The sequence below is a fragment of the Misgurnus anguillicaudatus genome, chromosome 12 (genome assembly GCF_027580225.2).
Source record: "Misgurnus anguillicaudatus chromosome 12, ASM2758022v2, whole genome shotgun sequence".
Classification (NCBI taxonomy): Eukaryota; Metazoa; Chordata; class Actinopteri; order Cypriniformes; family Cobitidae; genus Misgurnus; species Misgurnus anguillicaudatus.
In genome coordinates, this window is record NC_073348.2 from 30,398,484 (window position 1) to 30,423,993 (window position 25,510).

Consider the following 25,510-nt stretch of genomic DNA (forward strand, 5'->3'; position numbering starts at 1 on the left):
ACTTTTGCTTTACTTTTTCTTGGCTGAGGCTTGATCTCTTTCAGGCCTTGCAGGTGTTTTTATGACTGAAAAGTTCTGCATTCAGAAATTGCATATTTCATCACAAAAATGTCGAGCTCTGGCCTGCCATCTCAGTTTTTGACTCAAACTGTTCCCACACAAGCGTGTAAGCATAGAGTCCATAATGTAACTACGTTTAGTTTAATTCCGTACATAATTTTTTTATCGAATTAATTAAACAAAAAAAGTAACTTGCATTACTTTTTTTTAAAACGTAACTCAAATATTAATGTGTACATTTAAAAAGCAATGCGTTACTTTACTCCTTACTTCAAAAAAGTAGCGTGTAAGCATAGAGTGTGCAATGTAACTACGTTTAGTTTAATTCCGTACATATTTGTTTTACTCAAATGAATTAAACTAAAAAAGTAACTTGCATCACTTTTTTAAAAAAGTAACTAAAATATTAATGTGTACATTTAAAAAGCAATGCGTTACTTTACTATACAGAATATAATCTGCCCTGATCATCGGCTGTTTTACATGTAGTGGGAACATTTTTATAGGCCAACATATCGGTGCATGCCTAATATAAATAGTTAAATGCCATAGAGGTGGTCTTATGATTTCTAATGCACAGGAATTTAATGACAACTGGATGTGAAACAATTCAAAACTGAAGCATTGTTATAGTGTTCTTATATAACCCATTGTTATATACAGATCTCATAGAGGGAGAAAATCTCTGATTATCACCAGCTATACTCGGCAAAAAGTCTGTTTAACAGGAAGGAAATGTCAAGCAAACTTCAAGCTGAAGGAAAAGCAAAAAAATAAGAAAACACGATTTATATTCTAGACACAATATTAAGCTGAAAACCCAAGCCTAACCTTCAATTCAACAGACTTTAGTGGGGGAAATCATAATGCCCATAATATCATATCAGAGTCTGAAATAGAAATAAATAAATAAATAAATAATGTGACAAGGCTGCAGCAGGTAATAGAAACTGATGTGTCTTTTTTCCTCTTTTTTTATTGAAGATCTTGAGAATCAGCTGAAAAATTACTTATACTAGCTTTTTATATCATCCAGGTCGAGCGGGGCAATTCTGGCCAATAGCCACCTTTCAGTTAAAAAGAATGTGGATATGACATTACAATCATCTTTTTCCCAGAGAAAGGACATTGCATAAAAAGACCTAGAGGCCCTCGCTATAGTTCTCATTTTTACTGTTCTTTAAACTTTTGAGTGACAGCTCTAAAGGTTAGGACTAATTGAAAGCCAGAACTACATATTAAAAAACTAACTCCACCAACCAATGTATCAATTTCAGAGGAAGGACTGTTTTCACTACCGTTGTTCGGCATTCAGTCTTTATTTGTCAATAACTATTTAAAGGTACAAACACTGAAGATGCACTGCACTGACTTTTTTTTCAACCAATGACACTCAAGGTGGATTGAGGGTATTAAAAATGCCACTACCAACCTATTCGCAAAAACACAGCGCTAATTCATATTAGTCTTTAAGAGGGCTTTGACGCTCAAGGTCAAAATCAGTAAATGGATTATCAAACCCTTACTGGAGAATTTCCCGTCTCCTAAAATTAGTCAACATGAGAGCACTTCTCCAAATTTGGCAAATCTGGAGGGTAACAATAGCAAGTGTGAAGCGAATGCTTTCTCAGGATATTCTTCAAAGAGAAAATCTCATTCAGACTCTGTTAATCTATGCAGAGTGCTGGAGCGCAAGAGAGCTTGCAGAGGATTTGAACCTTAGAAAACCACAAGATTAAGCATGGGTGTATAATCATGCATGCTTTGCAATTTTTGCTTGGGAATCACGGTGCAAAAATGGATTGTTCAATTCGGTTATTTGGGAAAGAATATCCAAAGCCATTGTACTTGGCCATTACACCTGAAGTGTGTTGAAAAACCCAGTGATCATAAGCATGCCTTAATGTCTTGGTGCTGCGGGCCTAATTTCCCGTAACTTAATGCCTGCTTTCCCCTCCGCACAGGAAATTTTCATAAGTACAGAGAACATCCCCCCGATTTTATTATCCACATTAATTCTGCATGATGCTCTCTCCATTTTCAAACAAGGATGTTCATCATGTTCCAATATGCGTCTCGATGATAAGTACAGTATGTGGTTTGTACCTTTATGTTTCCTAAGAGGTACATCATTGCCTTGATGGGGAAAAAATGGGGCCTATGCCAACAGCTAATTTTTTGCTGAAGTAGTAAAACTTTTGCACCGTGTAGGAGGTCATGGTTCCAATCCCACCTATGAAAAATTTTCTGGCAATTTTTAACATCTCATCTGCTGCATCTCATTGCTGTTCTATGTGCTCTGAATTTGTCTGTCTGTGACAGATTTGATTAGTGGCATGCAAGATAAAAAGATCATATTGTGTAGGGTTTGGTGATGAGACCAATTTGATGATTTGATTTTAATTTATGTGGTTTCTATTAGATTCGATTTCATTTTTTTATTAGCAATATTTCATTTGAAATACAAAGCCTTCCTACTTACCTAGTAGATTTATGAAATGCACATTTACATTAACTAAAGCACACAGACAATTATGTTTAATTACGTTTTACTCTGAATAACAAACATTGCATCAGGAATTAATTAATATGCACATACATCATTAACAACTATTTAACCTTTAATATTACTGTACTAAACTGTACCTTGAAATATGTTTGATGTAATATCATAAAGCCTCTGAACATTGTGTATACAAAACTTAAATTCCCACAGTGGAGGAAATTAAATTTTTATTGTTGTTTATTTGTCTATGTGGTGTTTTTAATGTTTTAAGACAAACCATGTGCAAATTTATCATCCATTCCTCCTTAAAATTGGAGTCTCCTTCCCGCTGTTTAACATCATTGCTACAAGATTAGTACTGCAAACGCGCAGTTCACGTATGCATTGTGTAAAACCGAATTTAGCAGTTGTGTGTATGAAACTGCGGCATGTATCATCTATTTACATATATATCTATGATCCAAGTTGGTGACGAAAGAGTGGGATTCATTTGCATATTTATATCTATGGTCCAAACTGTGCGATTGAGTACTTAGATTAATATTTTGCACATTAATGGTTCTGCGTATACTAAATGAGGCAAGGGTGTAGTGTCACATTCAAGCTGTTTTAAAGCATGAATAAATTATTGTGACAGGTAAAACTTTTATATGCGCTAGTATGATGCTCAAAGATGAGTTTTATACAATTCTTGACTACAGAGAGACTTTAACTGTCAGACTATTCGTTATTTACTACCGTCTACTCATATTTTGGCGATTACCAGAAAGAAAAGCAGCAGATGGACAGGCTCAAATTTAAAGCAGCATCTTTGTGCTGTGCATCTTTGTGAAGCAGTTGAGCAGTCTCTCAGTTAGAGGTCTTCACGGGTCCACTTAGATTCGAAAACCCGAGGTCCGACCCAAGACCCGATCGGGTCGGGTCGAAAAGTTTAACGTGTGCCTCGGACACGGGTCAGGTATAATAAAAGCGGCATTGGGTATTGGGTAATTTAAAATTAATGTGTTTTTGCTGAACGGACCCGAAGACCCGAACTCTCTCTGTGTGTGTCAATGTCCTTTTCCAACCTCTCCTCTGTTTGCCAAGAGCGCCTGCGACATTGTGTGGCTGGTGGTAGGTTCATTTTTCGCTGAGACAGACATGTCAGTCAATTTTAAATGTACATTTTAGCGATTACCTTGTTGTCGTCGGATATCAAAGTAAAACAAATTTAGCAGCGGGCCAAATTGGTTGTGAGGCCAGCTTGGTTTCTTTCTCTCTTACTACTGCGTGCAGGGCTGCAGACTGCACACCCGTCGGTGCCGTTTAAATTCGGGTCCAGTCGGGTTTAAAAGGTGCCACTGAACCGGAATCAGGTCTAATTTTCTCGGGTTTGTCTCGGGTCGGGTCTTTCTTTAAAAAAGAAATATTTATGCACGTCAGGTTAGGGTATAAAGTGATTCGGGTCGGGTATTTCTTTGGACCCGAGAAGACCTCTACTCTTGTTTAAACGTTTTAAATATTTTTACTCAAATGTCTTTAGGGTGGGAGTACATATACTATTTGCACACATTAAAACACACAGTTTTGTGAACTGTTTTATTAAATTAAAAATCAATTAAAATCACAATCATGCATTTTACCTAATACTACACTCCAAAAAAAAAAAAAATCCTGGGTTATTTTTAACTCATTCCCCGCCAGCCATTTTTTTGAAAGTTGCCTGCCAGCATTTTTTTGATTTTCATAAAAGTTTGAACTTGAAAATATATCAAATGAAATAACAGACCCTCTGTTTTCAAACAAACAATAGACAAACAAACAAAACCGAAAAAAAAATGCATCATCCAATCTGTATTTTTATAAACTGTTAAATATGGGTAGTTTTCTTTAAAAATATATTTTTTTTAGCAAAAAGATGACATAATTGCATTTTTGTGAAGGAATTTTGTTAAAGATCAGATTCAGAACGATTATAAAAAGATACACAAAATTTAAAATGAGTAAATAATGTTTTGGCTTCAGATTTTTCATAAATTGGATAAGTGGCGGTATTGCAGATTAAATACAAATTCATCAGGAACATGTTTTTTTATGCAAATGTTTTCTCTTCATTGACGAGATACCTCGTCAATGGCGGAGAAAGAGTTAACCCTGCATTGGGTATAAAAGGGACAAACCCAACCCGTTGGGTTTTAATTTAACCTATGCTGTTTTTTTAGCCCATTGTTGGGTAAAAAAAAACATTTTCTGTGTTAATTTAACCTAACAGTTGGGTTTGTCCTTTTTTGAAACAACACTGGGTTAAAAATACCCCAGCATTTTTTATAGCGTGCACTCTAAAAAATGCTGGATAATTTTTGAGCCAGCTAATATTCAGACCTATAGACTTTATGAAGTGTTTACATATAACACTTAACTAGACAAATATTTATGTTTATGCAACCGTAAAGCAAACAGAATTGTGCAATGTCATCACACATCAAACAGCATGCATAAATGTTAATCATCCATATCAAACAGCCGGGAACGCATTTACATATGCATATGAACGAATGTATCTTTTATTAATGGAATATTATAAAAAGACCGTCCTTATTTCACTTGAAATGGCTGCCACTTAAATAAACGACAAGCAAAAGCATACGGATTGTCCCATACTGTGCTAAAAAGTAAGAGGTGTTTCTTGGTAGGCAGAACCTCCATTATCCAGCATTGACAGGGTGAGATCAGACCTCATTCAGTGAACTAATGACTCTGTCACACCAGCCCCTTGCACTTCAGCCTAATGGACTGTCAGCCACCTTGGTGCGAGATCGTTTATATAAAGAAATATCTTCTCAACTCAAGCATGTTCTAAAATACATGAATGGATTACCGATATTTTCACAACAACCATATTCAGAGAGAAAAGGGTTTTGATATAGGACAAAGGCAAAACTGTGATGAAACTTTTTATTTACCCAGTAAGAAAATGTACTGTATGGGTCATTCTACAGAAAAGGTGGAATTCGGGTGATGGAAATCTGCTTAATTGAACTTCTTTCAACAGACCCAAAACTTTTATAATAGCATTAATTAACTTGTCAAATGAATCCACAAAACGGGGAGCTTAATCTATGTTTAATTTTTAATACATTTTAATAAAGAATCCATGATGTTGTTTCTTCAATACCTGACAAAATGAGAATATAATAATAGATAATGAATATGATAAAACTTATAAATGTAAAAAATTTTCTATCTTGTTTTGTTTGTATGCTTTTATGTTGGTCAGTTAAAGGAATAGTGCTTAGGAAGTACTCATTAGAGAAGACGGTAACACCAATGACGGTAACGCCAATGATGGTAACACTAATGACAATTTATACAGAAAAAACAAACATTTTAACAAAATGGCTGCCATTAGCCATGTGCTATTTCATCAGAGATGTAACAATCACATACTTATTCAGCATAATGCATTTTTATGTAAAGATCTTAACACTCCCAGCTATAAAAAAGAGTAACACTAATGACATCCAAAAAATCTTATATCAAAATTCTTAAATATATCATGATATTTTAGACCAGGAGTCTTCAACGTTTTTTTGGTCGGGGACCCCTTAGATGAGAGAGGCATGGAGCAGGGACCCCCTAATACTAAATGTGTAAAACGGCACGCGTTTCATTCATTTTTAAATGCGAGCGATAGTTTTGTCACAGTTTAAAATGCAGACGCGGTGTGGTGTCATTTGCCTGTTGAATTAGCGCTTTAAAACTGAACCACGTGAAACAGCCGTCCAAGTTCAGAAATATAGATGAGACAACATGTCGCACTGATTCTAAAATGACATTCTGAAAGAAAGACACACATATGATTTACCTGTTTTATGATTACTTTTCTATCACTACTGCTGCTTCCTGAGTGGACATTTAATCTTTAGATATTTTATTTTGGTCCGCCGGCTAAACTGAACGCGCGCCTTCAAACCTATGCGACCACGCACGTGCACAACTTAAAGGGGACATGTAACGTTTTGTACATATACGTTTTAAGCAAAAAATAGCTTGTTGTTAAACATCTTTTGGCGGACCCCCTGCAGTTCCATCACGGACCCCCTGGGGGCCGCGGACCCCCGGTTGAAGACCCATGTTTTAGACAAATAAGGTAAGACATCTCAAAAACCTTTTGCCTTTCTCCACTCACTGCACTTCTTCCACTGACCTCTTGACCCAGGAAAAACGTCAAAGAGCTGATGCATTGTTTCAAAATAAAGGTGCTTTGGGTAGGGTAACACCAATGACATAAATTTGGGGGACAAATATTTACTTGATATTATTCATATTAATAGTGTATTTTTACCATTTCAGTGTTCAAAGTAAATTCATACAGGATTAAAGGTAAATGTAAATTAGATTTGTTTTATAAAAAACATGGTTTTAAATAATAAGTACACAGTTCAACTTCCGTGTATGATCAAAGGGACAGGGCAATTTTCAGGACCAGACATTTAAAAAAAAGTTTAAAAAAGGAAAAAAAAGAAAATTACATAAATAAACTCTCTCATCATGTTAAGGACAGTCTATATTTATTAAATATGAAAAGTTTGGTTCCAAAATGCGATAAACGACATTTTTGAAATAAATGAGTTACTGCCAAAATCAGTATTATATCAGGTCAGTAGTTAAAAGTAAATTCTTAATTTTACGCATAATCCAATAGAAGGCGTGTTATTCTATCATCTTTTCTCCCTTTTCCCCAAAATGCGATAAAGGCCACTCCTCCTTTTTTACAGAACGCAATAAATCCATTCTTGAAATTACAGCCCACCAGTCACGCAATGTAAACAAACAATGGCGGCGCGTTGAGTACACGGAGTCCTAGTTTTCCTCATCTACCTTGTACTTCGTGATCAACAAACAAAACAAAATCACACTGTAAAAAATTAGCTGTAATTATGCAGCTGGTTGCCAGTAACTTACTGTAGAAGATAAAGACTGAAAATGTTTCATATTCATTTAACTTTGAACAAACTATTGCCAGTAAATAACATAAATGTAAAATCTACAGTAAGTTACTGGCAGCTAGTTGCCAGTAATACCCAGTAATACTGTAATTTCTACAGAAACTTTTTACAGTGCATACTTTTTTGCATTGCTAAACCTGTGATGGTTTTCTGTGACGGGAAAGAAACGTAAGCCATCAACATCTAATAATTTCCGCGAGAGGCACTCGGGTGCTTGTTTTCCCGTCAGCATCAAGCTTCTCATGCTAAAACATTGACCCCAGAGGATCTTATGAAAACTTTACATTATTTTACTCAAAGTCAACGAAAATCGAGCAGGACCAAAACATTTTACAGCTGATCGCTGTGAAAATGTAAAAAGAGATGGCGTCAAGTATAACCGCAGCAATGACAGTGTTCTTAATATAAAAGTAAGTGTTTTGGTTAATTCCATTAATGTTTATTTTTTAATCATTGTATACCACTAGTCAAGTAAATAAATATAAAATGGTAAAGATGAATGCACATTTATACATTGATTAAATAGATTTATAGCATTTTGAAATAAAAAAACTGTCATGGATTTATTTTGTGGAAAAAAGAATTCGTTTTTATAATAAATCTTTGAAAATCAAGTTATGGATTTGAATTTTTTATGTTTTTATAACCTAAAGATGCTATGTGAAAGTTTGTAACAGAAAATAGTGGTTTTCATCTTGTCACTTTCTTGGTATAGAAAACACGTTTTTACCGAAACTTGTCAAAATGGATTTATTGCGTTTAGGAACCAAACTCTTCATATATATCATTATGGGATTATTGGGTCACATTAAATGATAAGAGGTCTGTAAAAGCAAGGGACAAGCATTTCCACCTTTTTTGTAGAATGACCCGTATAGTACTGTACATCACATGAGACGCTGGTCTGAGTAAAAACATCTGCATTGCATTCTTCAAGCATTTTGTATAATTTTTTTTTAAGACATCAAAAACATGAAAAGGGAAGGAAAAAGTTGACATGCATTCTAAACATGAAACATACTGAAAACATCTGCTAAATGTTATTTTAAGATTCATCAGAGAAAACCTAGCAACAAAACAAAGATCAGTGAATACTCAAAATGTTTTTTTGCATGAAAATGCATATGTCATATGCAGCTTTGTAAAGGTGGTCTGGTTTGGAGAACTGAATTTGCCTGAGTTAAACTAAACCTTATGGGCTCTCAAATTCTTAATGTTCCTTTGCTTAGGTTTAAAACTCTTATCTCAACAATCGTAATCCATAAACAACTGACAACATAAATAAGCACGAAACCTGCGACAAACAGAGGGCACAAGCCGAGCAACATTTTTAATGTCTGTGTGATGAGAATGAGAGATGCCATTTCATAAAATGAAGCCTGCCATATTTTTCATATAACTGCTGTGCTGTTGTAAGATATGAGTAGGTCACCGAGACTCTGTGCTGTGGGGATTCAGTGCTTGCAGATCATTGCAGGCAGACAGCCATGTGGTCTCAGGGTGAGATTAATGACAGGCAGGCTTTATGTGATGGGAGACTGATGAAGGCCATTACACCGGGGGCAATGAATGGTGGCCACTCTGTTTGGTCTTTCAGAGGGAAGACAGAAATGATTTCCCCGTCTAAACACAGACAGTGGTGACGGGTGGTTTCAGGTACATTGCTTGATGGTTTAAAACTGCATTTGTAATGCCATGGGGTAAAACTAGAGGACATTTTGGGCGATATCGAAACATTATTTCTGATAAAACAATTTATCAAGTGTTTAAAGCTATATTTTTACTAAAGTTTTATATGATTGGCTGCTAACCAAAACGTTACATATTTCCAAGGTATGCTTTCAAAACATTTTTCACACTGCAAAGCATTTGCTTTTAAGTCTCCTGGGTGAGCCGTCCCCCCTTTGAATTGAAATAACAGTACAATTGTACGAGGCGCCACATGTGATTGCCAGTTTTGTCGCTGCTTTCAAGGTGGATGCACTAACATTCTATTTGTGTCAGACCTCAGAGGATCCGTCTGAAGTCCCAGCCCATCTCTATAGCCAACTAGTCATGTGGATGAATAGCCTGCAGAAATATAAAGAGAAACTGCCATTTTTAGCCTATCACTCAAAAAACATGCGAGACAGACAGGACGGTAAACGCAGCAGCTTGCATTGTCACAGTATCTCCACACATCACAGAAGACCTTCACTAGACACAATTGCAGGGAAGAAAACTTCACACTGGCACCGAAAAAGTCCTAAAAGTCCTAAAAGAAGTCCTAAAAAATCCTAATTGTCAGTCACACCAGTCAAGACGCACATACAAACATATTGGGAAAGTTTCCCAGACAGAGTTTAGATTAATCCAGGACTAAGCCTTAGTTATATTAGGACATTTACAGTAAGTATAGTTTTTGCAAACAATACTGGTGTGCATCTTCAGACACAACAATGGACCTGATAAACAGTACTGTGCAAAAGTAGGCCACCATGCTAGATTTGTTGCTTTTGAAATTGTATAGTGATCATATATAATTGTCACTCAGTCTCTTTATTAGAATACAACCGGAAAATACAGGAAATGTGTATGTGGTATTAAAAACAGTATAAAACTATAAGCCGAAGTTTAAAGTATTTGGGACTGCAGTCTCTTTAAAAAAGCTCAAAATGTGTTTTGTGCCAAGAGAGGTCACACTAAATACTGACTGATGCCTGAAGAAGACATTTAGTTCTGAAAATTTTGTTTTGTTTTTAAGTTTGTGTACATATTTCCTGTATTTTCTGTTTGCATCTTAATAAAAAGAGTGAAAAATAAATATGGATGGACATTAAAACTTTGCTAAAACAACAAAGCTGGTGGCCTGAAACTTTTGCACAGTACTGTATGTTAATATAAGTCTGTGCAAGATGTTTTAACATTAAAGAGTAACTAAACCCTGTAAGAATGATGCTTTATTAGTGCTGTTTATAGATTTTAGTAAGTTTTTTGACATTTGGATATAAAGTGTTTCAATACTACAATATATGGTCTAAAAACGTCTGAGTGCTGCCCTCTTCAGGTTGAACGGGGGCTACTGCAGTTGAATTTTCCTATTGGATGTTGGGTCCAAAAAGTAACTCGTGACGTAAGCAGGTTCAACCTCACCACGCCCTTGTTACAATCTCACCACATGCTTGGTACAAGCTTAGTTCGTCCCCTCTATCTCCGTTGGGATCTGCCCACTTTTCTTGCATTTTTCAAATATTGCCAGTGGGTGGAGTCAGGCTCTGACCAGGGGTTTAGTTACGCTTTAAAGGATTAGTCAATTTTCTTTAAAAAAATCCAGATAATATAATTACCACCATGTCATCAAAAATGATAATGTCTTTCTTTGTTCAGTCCAGACGAAATTATGTTTTTTGAGGAAAACATTCCAGGATTTTTCTCATTTTAATGGACTTCAATGGACCCCAACACTTAATAGTTTTAATGCAGTTTAGAATTGCAGTTTCAAGGACTCTATATGATCTCAAACAAGGCATAAGGGTCTTATCTAGCGAAACGATTGTTATTTTTGACAAAAATGTGCACTTTTAAACCAAAACTTTAAGTCTTCCTCCGGTCCTGTGATGCACCAGCACGACCTCACGTAATACGTCATCACGTCAAGAGGTCACAAATGACGTATCGAAACTATGCCCCAGTGTTTACAAGTGTGGAGAAAGAGGACCGTTGCGACGTTGTTGTATGTGGAATGATACTAATTAGTGTCTTTGTTTCAGTTTATTGTTTAAAATGGTCTGCAAATGTGCGTTTCATATATGTAACACGTGACCTTTCGACGTCATTTCACAATTAAGTGAGGTCACGCTGGCTCGTCATACAGACAGAGGAAGAAGAGAAGTTGTGGTTTAGTGCATTTTTTAATTTTTCTTGCAAAAATGACAATCGTTTCACTAGATAAGACCTTTATGCCTCGTTTGAGATCATTTAGAGTCCTTTGAAACTGCGTTGAAACTGCAATTTTAAACTGCATTAAAACTGTAAAGTGTTGGGGTCCATTAAAGACTAGGGGTGTCACAATTAATCGATTGTGCGATGCATCGCGATGCAGGGGTGGACGATTCTGCATCGATGCAGTAATAACCCATAATCGATTATAGCCTGCTGACGTCATTCTTCGCGTACAGGTATGTGGTGGTAGAAAAAATGGCGGAGGGTTGTGGACACGAGTGATAAAAAATGCACCAGGTATCTTAAAAGCCAATGTCTGGGCTCATTTCGGCTTCTATGAACATGCTGGTAAGCACAAACTGGACAAGACACACGCTGTGTGTAAAGCCTGCCATGCACAAATAAAAAATGTAGGCAATACAACTAATTTAAGAAACCACGTTAACCGTTTTCACCCCGAGCTGCTAAAGGATGCACGTGTTGATAATGCTTTAATTGACAGTTTTATGCACTTTTAGTTTTTCCTAATGTTTTAGTTTTAAATGCTGCTGTTGTTTGTCAGACCAAGTTTGTTTTGTTTCCTATTAAGTAGTATACTTTAGTATACTTCTTGAAGAAAACAAAATAAAAAGGAGTTCACATACTGCATCTGACTTCTTACATTCATCAATATAAATGTAGCAATGTGCAGTAATAAAAAAAAGGATGCAATGCATCGTGATGCATCATGATGCATCGTAACATCGAATTGGATCGAATCGTTAACTTAATAATCGGAATCGAATCGAATCGAGGAACCAGTGAAGATTCACACCTCTATTAAAGACCATTAAAATGAGAAAAATCCTGGAATGTTTTCCTCAAAAAACATAATTTCTTCTGGACTGCACAAAGAAAGACATCAACATTTTGGATGACATGGTGGTGAGTATTTTTTTATTCTTTTTAAGAAAAAGGACTAATCCTTTAAGGCAGCTCAAACATGCTTTTAGTCAGGGACTAGGATAAGCACAGTCCGGGAAACCGCACCATACAGTATTTATTTCAAAAGAAATGCTCTTGATAAACCTTGAAGGACAAACTGCATAGTGTGCATCTGACTCAAGTGAGCAAGTGTGCATTGTGCCCTGAATGCCACAAAACAATAACATAGAGAACAAAGTATCCTAAAAGGATAAAACTGAAAAAAGACATAAAGGAAAGACAGAGGGAGAAAGCTTAATCCACGAGTTGTTGAATACACCCTCGAGCAAGGTCAAGCAACAAAAATGCACAGAGTGAAAAAGCAGCCAACTTCATCAATCGAAAGATATAGATTTTCAGAGAACCATACTTTGACAGTTACAGAAGTTTATACAGAAAGAGTTTTTATATATGGCCGATAGCCCTTTCCCCCACTTTTTAATACACAAAAACATATCACTATGGGGTGTAGCAGATCACTGCCACCAGAAAAGGTTTGGCTATGCCCCATATAAAGATGAAACGAAGTAATACCCCTCCGGAAACATCAGGCAGCTGGATTCAAAACAAAGGATTTTGTTTTTGGAACCTGAGGGGTTTTAGCCAGGACTCCCTACAAACTCTGCATCATGCAGTAAAGAGAGAGCTGCATGGAATGACAATCCGCAGAATTTCCCTTGAGACGGATAAACTGGATGATCCTCTCTTTATCTGTACCGTTGTCTGTAGACACCTTTTAATAGTTCCCGTGGTAATAGTTGGATGGGAGGTTTAATCAGTGCATGTGCATTTTCATCTTCAAAGATGCTTTACAATACTCAAAGCAAACCACACAATAGCAATAGATTCTTGGATATGATTTTTATAGAAGTTTTGGCCTAGCATTCAACCGTTTCTTTAGGGCTTTGCATACTTGAAATAGTAAACCCTTGGTTATTCTAAACCAAGGGTAAAAGAAATGCTGGATTGTCTGTTTCATGTTTCATTCACAGACTGTAAAAAAAAGATGGTGAGCAGGAAGTAAAGCAGCGAAATCAAGACCCGCCCTCGCGGAATGCGCATATCACAGCTGTCAATCATGACGTGACACCACCGTTTTTATAGCGTTAAATAACTTAAAGGAACAGTATGTAAGAAATTTATATCAATTAAATATAAAATGGCCCTGATATGTCACTAGACATCAAGAAATCATTTTCATTTTAAATACTTATATCACTGACAACAGTGGTCTGGCCAGGATATTGTCATTTAAAAAGTGGAGTTGCAGCCCTCAACAGATGTTTATGTTGTCATTTTGTGTATTGGCCACCAGTTGTGAGATTGCAGTACCAGTTTCAGCCACAAGTTTTGTGATTGCAGTACCAGTTTTGGCCACAATCCTACATACTGTTCCTTTAAAACTTATTTTAAAAACAAACACTTGAATTTACATCAGCATGATAAAAACTACAGTAAATGACAGAAACCAGCTTCGGAAAAAAGATAATTGAAGTTGAATTAAATTGTTTAGTTGGTCCCATTGAATAACAAATGGGAGGCGGGGTTTATGACCTATACTGGGATCAGACACTGGGAGGCGATCGAGACGTTTTGGCTTCACTTTCAGGGCTTGTGCGGCACGCTTGGTTTCACTTTGTTTATATTTAGCAGGGGTTAAGAGATAACCCTGGGTATTCATAACGTGACGATTCATATGATACACTCCTAAACTGTCCTTATTTGCATATTTGTGGTGTCATCAGTCATGATTGGATAAACAAAGTTAAACTGACTAAATACACACACGTTCTTTTGCTTGAAATAACTGTTTGTCCTATGCATTTGCATCTGTGGCCATGTAAATCTATGGCTGCTTTAAGCATCCTGGGACATTTTTAACTCAAAGTGTTTTCCGTTACCTTTGACAGTATTTTCACTTTTCCCTTAAAGAATGAAACAACTATTTACACTGCGTGCAAAGTTTCTTTGACCACACACACAGTTCATGATATGAGATATACACTGTATATATGACTGTATACACAGCTATGATATGATATGAAGTATGGTGTTTCTGCTTGTAGTCAAGCATCAAGTCATTCAACTTCTTTTCACACTTTACACCGCAATACAGTGTTAACTTCTCAAAAGCGGTGCTAAACCTTCTTCAGAGTAGGATTTCATAACCCCGGGTATAATGCGGTGATAACCACGCTTCTAAATTATAAGTGTGAAATGCTCTTTTACCTGGGGTTTAGATGAAAGATAACCTGGGATTAAGCGCAGTGTGAAAGCCCCTTTGTGTGTTGTTGTCTTGCAGTCAAGAACCAAATGCAACACTCTCAAAGGGTTATTTCTTATCAAGAAACTAGATGTACATAGATTTCCAATGCATTTGAGGGCATGAGAGCATATTTTTGACTTTTTTGTATTTTGAAAACACAACAGTTTAGAGTGGATGCCATATTCGAAGTTGTCCCCTTTGTAATTTGTTACATGTATATATTGCTTTTCTGCTGCACTCAAAGTGATTTACATATGAAAGGGGGATTCTTCTCAACCACTACCAATGTGCAGCATCCACCAGGACGATGCAACGGCAACCATATTGCGCCAGAATTCCCACCACACACCAGCTTATTAGTGGAAAGGAGGGATATAGCCAATTAGTATATAAGGGGATGAATTAGTAGGCCAATGGGCAAGTTTGGCCAGTATGCCAGGGCACACCCCTACTCTTTTTCGAAAGACGGTACTTTATGACACTATAGAGCCCCATCACTATACTGGGGTGTTAGGACCCACACAGACCACAGGGTGAGCACCCCCTGTTGGTCTAACTAACACCTTTACCAGCAGCAACCTGGTTTTCCCAGGAGGTCTCCCATTTAGGTACTGACCAGGCTCAACCTTACTTAGCTTTAGTGGGCAGTGCTAGTCTTGATCTACAGGGTGATACTGCTGCTGACTTTGTATTACAACTTCTAGATGACTCAAATGTCATGACTTCAACAGGTGCTCTTTTAACTGGGGTTTATATCTACAGTAGGTTACACTCTGTGAAAAGGCATATGAGACGCTCTATTAGTCTTAAAATATGATTAAATAAGTATATAAACCTGCACATACAATTCCTGCAAACACCCATGGCAGGCCACTAAGAATGTATCTAAGGACTATTTAAGTGTTTTCTATATACAATACTTTTGATGGTAAGTTGGTAACCATAGCATTTTTTTTTAAATTGACTTAAAAATATTTTTAGCAAAGGCTAATTTAACTTCAACCACCTAGTAAGACAACTTTTATGTACTTTTAAAATGATATGTACTTTTTACACAATTAAACAAATGTTGTACTTAATTTACACAAATGAGCAATTAAATGCAATTGTCATCACTCTTATGCTGCATTAACACCAACCGCGGTAGAGGCGTGAATCGCGAGTGATTTCAATGTTAAGTCAATGTGAAGGCGCGTTGACGCGCGTCAGGAGGTCCCGCGGCGCGGAAGAGGCGTTCGCCGCGGCGCGGAAGATGTGTTTCCGCCTCTTTCGCACGTGAAGCTCGCGCGAAAGGCGCGAATTGAGCGTTGTGCGCGGTACGCGCGAATGTGCTTTTTGTGCATATTGCGGTTCACGCGAATTTGTGGCTAATGCCCGTGTTGAAAAATTTTAACTTTGGTGGAATTTCGCGCCGCGTTAACCAATCAGGAGCCTGCTTGCTGCTGTGGTGGCAGCCCTGCCCGAAGTCACTCATTCAACCAACGCTTGTTATTGTTCATAAGCAGTCACCCAGAGCTATAAGTTCTTATTTCTATAGATGAGACAGGAATAAAAAGGACCTCGCTTGAAAGAGTGTCAGTGAGGACATTGGGCAACCTGGTAAGCTGTAATACACATTTCACTTTTGAGTCACGTGACGTTTATCGACCCGCGCTGTTTATTTCCCCCATAGGAAGGTTACCACATACAAACCGGTAACTCTCTCGATAAATGCACAATCAACATCAGTCATCTTGCAAACAGACAACCGCATAGCAGTTGCCCCTCCCACAAGAAGCGGATTTTGCCTCGGACGCGCGTCAAATGCTTGCTTTTTCCGCGCGTCTACTCCGCTCTACACGCGCGAATGCATTCAAAGTGTTCAAACGGCAAACTAGGCGCGGTAGACGCGATTGTGACGCCCAAAACGCGCTTGGTGTAAACTCAGCATTAAAAATAAAAGTGTTTAAAAAGGTGCTTCACAGCAATGCCATAGAAAGGAAAATTCTTGGCCGAAGCCAAATAAAATGAAAAATCACCCAAAAGCCGAATACCACTTTTTTTCATTTTCCTAATTATTTTGCCAATTTTCTTACCATTGCACAAGTAACATTTAAAATGTAAATTTTACTATATTTATTTCACATTATTTAACAAAGACATTTTTAACATTCCAGCAGTCATTACAGGCCTTTTACCTGGCCACTTCTCTGATCAGATATAGATAGATAGATCTAGCTATATAGATATAGCTATAGATAGATCTTCTATTCCCACACAAAATGCAAATAACCTACAGTATTCATTACTATGCCTTAGGAAACTTGCAAACAACGCTTATGCAGCACTATATGTTGAGCAGCGGATGCACACCTGCGTGCACTGTCAAGCACGAGCAGAAAGAGAGAGACAGAGAGAGAGAGAAAGAGAGAGAGAGAGAGAGAGAGAGAGAGAGAGACAGAGAGAGAGAGAGAGAGAGAGAGAGAAAGAGAGTGAGCGGCAAGATTAACAAGAGATGAGAGAGGAAAAAGCGCTCAACAAAAGCTTATTGTTAATAAATGTTTTATTTCTCATTTAATATAAGCATTTTCATTGTAGGACTTTACTGGTTTTAGGAAGTTTTTATTTCATACTGAACTCAGTGTAGCTAAAGTCTCTCGTTCTCTGTGGTTGTGGATTCAGCAGGATCGCCACAGCCATATCTTTCTAATACGCTGCATGGTGTTCAGGATGTTTTGATGTTAAATGATAAATTAAACTTGTAGTGCTGTATGTTTTTGCGTCTTTCGCAGACACGTGAAAACATACAGCAGACAACATACAACATTTCACCAACATGTTTACTGCATTTGCGCATCTTTCACTCTCTGCTGGTTACTATTTGATCGCATCATCAAAGACCTCATTGTTCTGTAAAAATGTATTCGGCTTTTTCACTTCTTCTGCCAAACACCAATTTTTTTGCTATTTCCGGCTGAATAATTTTGGTTGCCAAAAATTTGGTGCACCCCTGCATTTAATCAAAGGTTTTCACACCTTTTTTCACCTTACATAACTTTTTATGAAGCAGAAAGGTGCTTCAGATGTTAAAGGTGCTTAAAACAATATTTAGACAAAAAAATGTTATTCAATGGCACCGTGCAGCAGCAGCAGCTATATTTTTTAAGAGTGATCCTTAACATAAAAAGTTTTAACTGTACCAAAAGAATGTAATCCTTTGTAATTTTGTCCATGTTGGTCTGTCTAAGACGTTATTACTGTTGCAATTTATTTTGAAGAAAATTGCTCTGTTTATCCATCACATATAAGGCGAGCAACAATGCTAAAATTAAATTTTTACCCAATTTCGAAACAGAGATCATAGGCCCCCTTTATATACTTTGTTAACAGTAAGCATTATGCTAAAAGATAAAGGTATGTCTGAAAATTAAATACACTAATTTTGTCATAACATCATTGCTTTTTGAATATAAAGGATTATTTCACTTTCATAAAAACAATTCTGATAATTTACTCACCCCCATTTCATCCTAGATGTTTATGTTTGTCTTTGTTCAGTCAAAAATTGCACTTTCAACGCAGCTTCAAAGGGCTCTAAATGATCCCAACCGAGGCATAAGGGTCTTATCTAGCAAAACGATCATCATTTTCGTCAAAAAAAAAAAAAATAAGTACTTTTTAACCACAACTTCTTGTCTTGCACAAGCCTTGTGATGCGCCAGCATGACCTTACATATTACGTAATCACGTCTAAGCTTCCACACAGCTTGTCCTGACACACACAAATTGGTACAGATGCCTATTGACAATTTATATTTCGCTTATATGATAAGCATTCAATACTTGGTGATGTATCTTATCAAGCAACTCTGCTAGCAAGCAACATGATCACTAAATTGATTCATGTATATGGTCACAGTTTAACAACCATAACAATTTGCAGTACTGTAAGTTATTATAATGTTGATACAATTTGTACCTTACCATTTACTACCATATCATACTCTCAGATGTCAATATTTAGTGGTTCAAATACCCCTTTATAGGTAAGGTTTTGACTCTAAATATCACGTCCATATTGCCTGAAATTGCTCTAACAGCACATTGAAGTAAGTGCAAACAGCATCTACTGCTTTTTCACTTAACGTAAATAGCATCTACCTTCTATGACACTTAGAGTAAATAGACACTGCCTAATCTAATCCTAATGTTCGCACATTTAAGACATTAGTGTGGTTTTCTCTTTTCTTCCAGTGTGCATTTCATCATTGTGTAGCCCACTTCAGCAATTTGCATCTTTTCCAACTGTTTCTCCCGGGTGCTGCGCATTTCTCTGTCTCCAATTGACAGCTGAAAATGTCTTCCAGATACGCATGACTAGGGCAGAATGACTGCTGGCGTCGCCAATGAATAGAAACAAGTTCCCACAGCATGAGAGTGAGAATGTAGATAACTGATAAAGCCAAGATACACCTACAGCCCATCATCAGCCTGATTCAATTCTGCTTTATCTACCAGCAATGATACGATTCTGATACCCGATAACTCCACGACTGCAGCACTCTGGGCTTAAAAAAATTTGGAATAGATAAGACAATGGAAGAAAAAATATGGAGGGTTGAGAATAAGAGAGAAAGAGAAAACAAGCCGCATGGGATAGGGGTTTATCCCTCACAATACTGCGAAAAGCAAATATGCTTGCTATTTATACAACTTACGTTCATTACATTCACAATACAAAATTAAAGTGCGAAAGTGAACTCAACTCACTTTGACATAAGAACAAAGCACGACTGACAGAAATTCAGCATGTTTTACAAGCTCTAATGAAATCCTGTGAGAAGCTTCCAGCAAGTCAATATTGCTCAATTACAACATGTAAGCTTTTCCTTGCACTCTGATTTGTTTCAGTTCTATAGAGATCAATCCTCTCCACTTAAGTCTAGACCAAACAGTCAAATTTTGGGTAAAGGTAACCACAACAAAAAGCTATGACAAAGCAATGTCACTTCCACTTCAAAAAACATTAGCTTTGATGTGCACACATGAGGTATCATGGGGGGGGGGGTTGACCAATCAAAATCAAGATTACGTGCTGCTAATAGATTCTGGACAGGTGTTCCAAACAAAGCCATTATTGTTCTGATTGGTTTAGAGTGATGTGGTGAGTCTGGTGGGCATAGAAAGCAGGCTGCCAGGAAACGCTATTAATCATCATTTCTTTCATTTTTCGCTTTCAACTGTGACTCCCCAATCAGCCACTGCAACAGACATTTTGTGCAGAGAAACAGGGAAATAATTACCATTTGCTGACTAAGTACAGCAAAGAAATCGAAATTATATGCAGAACATGGAAGAATAATTTATACATTTTTTTCTGTACTGCATGTGTGCAAAACCTGATCATAATGACTAAATAGGATCAGATTAGGGCTGTCACAATATCCAGGGTTCCCACACCTTAGTTAACTTCAAATTCAAGGACATTTCAAGGACTATCCAGGCCCAATACCCTCAAATTCAAGGACTAAATGTGGGGGCACATTTCAGGTGAGAGTTCCCTTTCGAGGGAACTCGCGCTGCGTCACTGCGGTGACACTTTGGGGACGCCTCCAGTGTGTCTAAATGTGTATATCAAATACAACCAATGGTGAGGCTTTACGACAAAGACAGGGTGACGTGGGAGCCAGGAAGTATATCGCCATCTGAAATATTGCCAAAGACGGCGTTACAGGGACGCAGGAAATATGGCAAGAAAGAGACAGCGTCTGGTTCCCTTCTCAGGGAGCAACAGTTACATACGTAACCCAAGACGTTTTCATGTTTCAAACAAAACTATGCAAAAAGGATTTCGTTATGAATCAACATTTGCATACAGCAGATATAAACATTTACAGTTTAGCATGTGTGCTTAAAAAGTCTAGAATTTTTATTTTGTTATCACAGGGAATAATATGGATTTTTTTCCAGAAAACTTCTTGCATAAAATAGATTCAAGCACTTTCAATGACCTGTATCTATGTATGTACATTTTTAACTTCCCAGGGCCTTGAATTTATTTGGCCTTTTCACTTCTTTACACCAAAAATGAGTTTTTGCCATTTTTTTCTGAATAATTCCGGTTGCCGAAAATTCGGTGCATTACTAAATTTAGTCAAAGGTTTTTTTTACAGAAAACTTTAAAAAACTTTTTTCACCTTACATAACCTTTTGTGAAGCAGAAACGTGCTTCAGATGTTAAAAGTGCTTTAAAGAACCATTTAGACAAAAAAAGTTTAAAGAAACAGCATGTAATAAATTTATATCAATTAATCATAAAATGGCCCTGATATGTCACTAGACATTAAGAAATCATTTTCATTTCAAATACTTATCTCACTGACAACAGTGGTCCGGCCAGGATATTGTCATTTAAAAAGTGGAGTTGCAGCCCTCAACTGATGTTTATGTTGTGAAGTTGTGTATTGGCCACCAGTTTTGGCCACAATCCTACATTGTGGCCAAGTGTTCCTTTAAATAACCAATGGTTATTGCCATTACTGGTATATTGTGACACCCCTAGTACAGACACACTGCATGTACGCCAAAAGCAGTTCATAAAGACTAACAGGGTTCAGATAAATCTAAATTACTGCATGCAAAACAATCAAACAATTCCCACTACCCATTAGCTTAATTTACACACAATTTAAGTTCTAGTGTTCAACAAATATTCTGCAAAAACTCAAAGAAAAAGACTGTTTGCGAGTTTTTCTGTGAGGAGAGCTAGTCTGCGCTCACCCGCCCACTATCCCACACACATACGAGTAATGCTCTATGTGAAATGATTAATAGCAACCAGTGTGTAAGCTGTCTGGGCCTCCACCAAGGATAGTACACAGCAAATCACTAACAAATGAACAAAACAATATGAAATATTTTGTCAAACTCCAGGAACGCAGCTTTTGGGTTAGACGGTGCACTGACTCCCGATCGGGTAGAACAAACTCCATCCTTCTCTTACCTCCTTCCTTGAAAATCAATTTCTCCCACCCCAGGCAAACTCGCTGTGAGAAAGCACACAGATAGAAGTGTTTATGTTTCTTACCAAAGCATTAAAGTCGAGTCAAAGGCTGACGTTAAAAATAAAAAGAATGATGGACGTAATCGAACCAACTGCAAAAGGCTATGCTTCAACGTCAAATGCAATAACGGTGCTTTAAACCTCAGTACTTTATTCAAGTAGCTGTCAGAGAAGTTTTTACCAGCACACAGGATCACATACTGGGTTGTGTATTGGTTAGGTGACGTCACGTGTTTATCCTTGAATTGTTCAAGCTTATCTAAAAAGACATTTGAATTGATCGAATACAAAAGGACAATTTTAGGGATAATTGAACGGCTGGTAAAATGCAAAACCATAATCACACTACATGATGCCAAATTCAGTCCAGTAAATAAAATAAAACACTGTTTGGATCTTTACTAATACTTACAGAGATGAAATGACAAATATGCATACTGTTTTACATGTTTTTAAGAATTTTAAAGGCGGAGTCCATGATGTTTTAAAGAAAATGTTGATATTTGAAATCACCTAAACAAACACGCCCCTACCCCAATAGAATCTGGACCTTCTGTTGATAGACCCGCCCCACACATACGCAACCCGGCATTTGATTTGATTTGATTGGCTATAAGTGTGTTTTGGTAGTCGGCCCGTCTCCTTATCCAAAGCGTTTTTCAAACATCGTGGACTCCGCCTTTAAGAAAACATGAGAGGCTCATTACCACATGCATGAATGCTGAAGTGGTTACCAGAGCATAGCTACTTTATTTGGTTGCTAAGGTGTTCTGAATGGTTGTAGCGTAATACTATGTGGTTGCTAGGGTGTTCTACGTTGTATTCAACAATGAAAGGTTATCTTTACTATGCAGTTTAAGTATTTATTGTTTGTAATCTTTTTTGTAGGTAAACAGTAAACTATCCGAAATTGCCTAAATATGTCATTGGGGCAAACCCTTTAAAAGGATCCTTATATGCACCATTTAGGTACAGATAGGTATATTTGGTACATATTGGCCATTTCTCAATGTCAAGGATACTTCCTTGGCAGGATTAGTCCTTACAAGTCACTTCCTTCAGAGGCTAGGCAAGGCTCCTCTTAAGCATTCGGAGAACACGTAAATGGGACAGGCTAGCAAGTGCACGTCATTGCATCAATGAAAGGTGTGCTTTCGGTGCTGCGTGCATAGGATTGTGGGTGATTTCAGCACGTGAAGAGCGCAAAGAATACACATATGCATCCATTTCTGTAGGGATGCACCGATATGGAAATTTTGGCCGATACCGAAAACTTTATATTTGGGGGGCGATAACTGATATATATAGGCCGATAAATATTCATATTATTTTTACAATGAAAAACTCCCAGACCGCGGACATCTTGTCTTTGCACTAGACTAGCATACTCTCCTTAAGCCCGCAACACGTGTCATCTTTGTGCTATGTCACAGAAAGCACCAATCAAAACTCCACATGGCCAGCAATGAGCAAGTGAAGTGGTTAAACAAACCAAAATAATCCATCATTTATCGGCTTTCATTTATCAGCCTAATTTTGCTATCAGACCGATAACCGATAATATTAAAAATAAGCAGTTATCGGCCGATAACGATATGTCGGACGATATATCGTGCATCCCTACATTTCTGTATATGGGATATTTCTCAAATGAAGGACTCAGTCCTTGGCTGAAATTCCAAAGATCCTCAACATTGGAACAGTCTTTCGATGGACGTCGATGACGTAGCATCCTCGAAATTCTGGCTTACGAGGATCCTTCCTTGACATTGAGAAACGGCCAGTATGTAAGTTTGATTTACTAACATGCACTCTTTGGTACCAATGTGTACCTCTGATGTAATATGAGTACACCTTATGGCGCTTTTCCATTGCATAGTAACCCACGGTTTAGTTTAGTTTGGGTCGGGTCAGTTCACCTCACTTTGGCGTGGTTAGCTTTTCCATCGAGTTTAGTATCACTTCGCAGTGGGAGGGTTTATAGGCGTGTCGTTATATTTGCGCTGCCTGCTGCTGTGACATCATACAAGTGAGAGCGTTGTTGTTCATTCCCATACATTTATTTATTTCTCAGTCTGCCACAAAATTAAAATTGGCCACAACAAATAGATGTTTGCACATTAATAACTACCTCTGTCTCACATGACAGTTTCTGTTCAAACACCCGACCCATGGCGTCAGTCGACAGCGCTCCGCTGAGCCTCATTGAAGTTGTATTTAAGCATATATAATGTGGACGTGCTCGTCGCGAATGTTCCGCCACAAACTGCAAGTCTGAAAAAACTGTTATGGTGTCCCGGATTCTCAACCTGTGGATGTTTTTTATCGCTAAAAGGGTGTTTGGAAACTAATACCAGAGCACAGATAACAACATGTTTTACATTGAGTGGCACTAAGTGACTTTTTTATTACAAACATAAAATTTAAGTAATAGAGAAATTCCTGGCCGATTAAAAAGATAATAAAAATCCAAATATCAGCCGATATATCGGCCTCTGCAATATATTATCCTATCACTACATATAACACTTTTAGAAAAAAACGCTCCCTAGCTTTCTGGAGCAGTACCCTTTTCAAAAAGTACACCTTTGCACCTAATGGCGCTTTTCTATTGCATAGTACTAGAGGTCGACCGATATGCTTTTTCTCTGGCCGATGCCGATGCCAATGCCGATTTTTTAGAAATCAGGGCAGCCGATGGCCGATATGTTTGGCCGATTTTCTATTTGTACATAATAATCAAAATGTTCTCATCATTATTAGCAGATATTTTAAATGCAAAAATGTCACTATTTAAGTCAAAGTATTTAAAAATATATGACTGGTCTTTCTGAAGAGTTTTACAACCTCCTCTGCACCATGCATTTATCAGACACAGATATTACCTGACACTCTGCTGTCATCATCTTTGATCAGTTTTTTTTACCATGGCTTTTATTGCCTTGTAGGATAAAATCCTTATTTGGTAGACCTGATAAAATATTTATTCATCATAAAGTTAACATAGTAAATGTCTATGTTTTTTAGTTGAGACTGTTATTTAGGGCAAATCTTTCTAAACACATTTACATTCTCATTTCTGAGACGCTATAAGTGTCTGATTGTGCTGACAGTGACGTCTTGTGAGTTTAGTGTTGGGACAGATCTGTTGTTTCAACCGTTCATTCAAACGAATCCGTTCAAAGGAGTCAGTTCGCGAATCGGACGCGCTGTGTTCTAATCCAGGCTGAGCAGCGCAAAACTGTAAACAAAGTCTTACTGTAACAACACGAAAAACATTTCCTTTGTGGATATGATTTGGTCTTCCGACCTTTCGCCATCGAGTCAGTTTTGTTTTGAGTAATTAAAGCAGGGAGACAGAAAGCGTGCACGCGCGGCTCTTCTCTCTCTGTCACGCAAACAAAACTCATCATCACTCATTAATCACATGAAATGAGCCTAATCTTTGCACGGACAGTGCACCGCGAGACATAAGCCCGTCGCGCTGTTGTACTGGCTGTTTAATTCGCGCGATCCGCCATCATTTAGTAAAGCTGTTTGTGAACAAGGCATGCCTGCACACACACGAGACGGGAGCGATCTGCTTGCAGCAAGAGGCAGCGTCACGAGTTCTACAACAGCGCTTAGGTGCCCGCAGATGCGCCTGCCTATTAATCGGCCTAATTTTGCAGCAAAATCGGCCAAAGCCGATTTTTAAAAATATGCCAAAAATCGGCCAATTAATCGGCCGGCCGATAAATCGGTCGACCTCTACATAGTACCCC

The 25,510-nt window shown here is 37.6% G+C and overlaps 1 protein-coding gene across 2 annotated transcripts in view; it reads right to left on the reverse strand.

Annotated features, from left to right (window-relative positions):
- opcml (opioid binding protein/cell adhesion molecule-like) overlaps positions 1–25,510 on the reverse strand; it is a 176,969-nt gene that overhangs the window by 54,921 nt on the left and 96,538 nt on the right. The gene's annotated exons all lie outside the window — the stretch shown is intronic.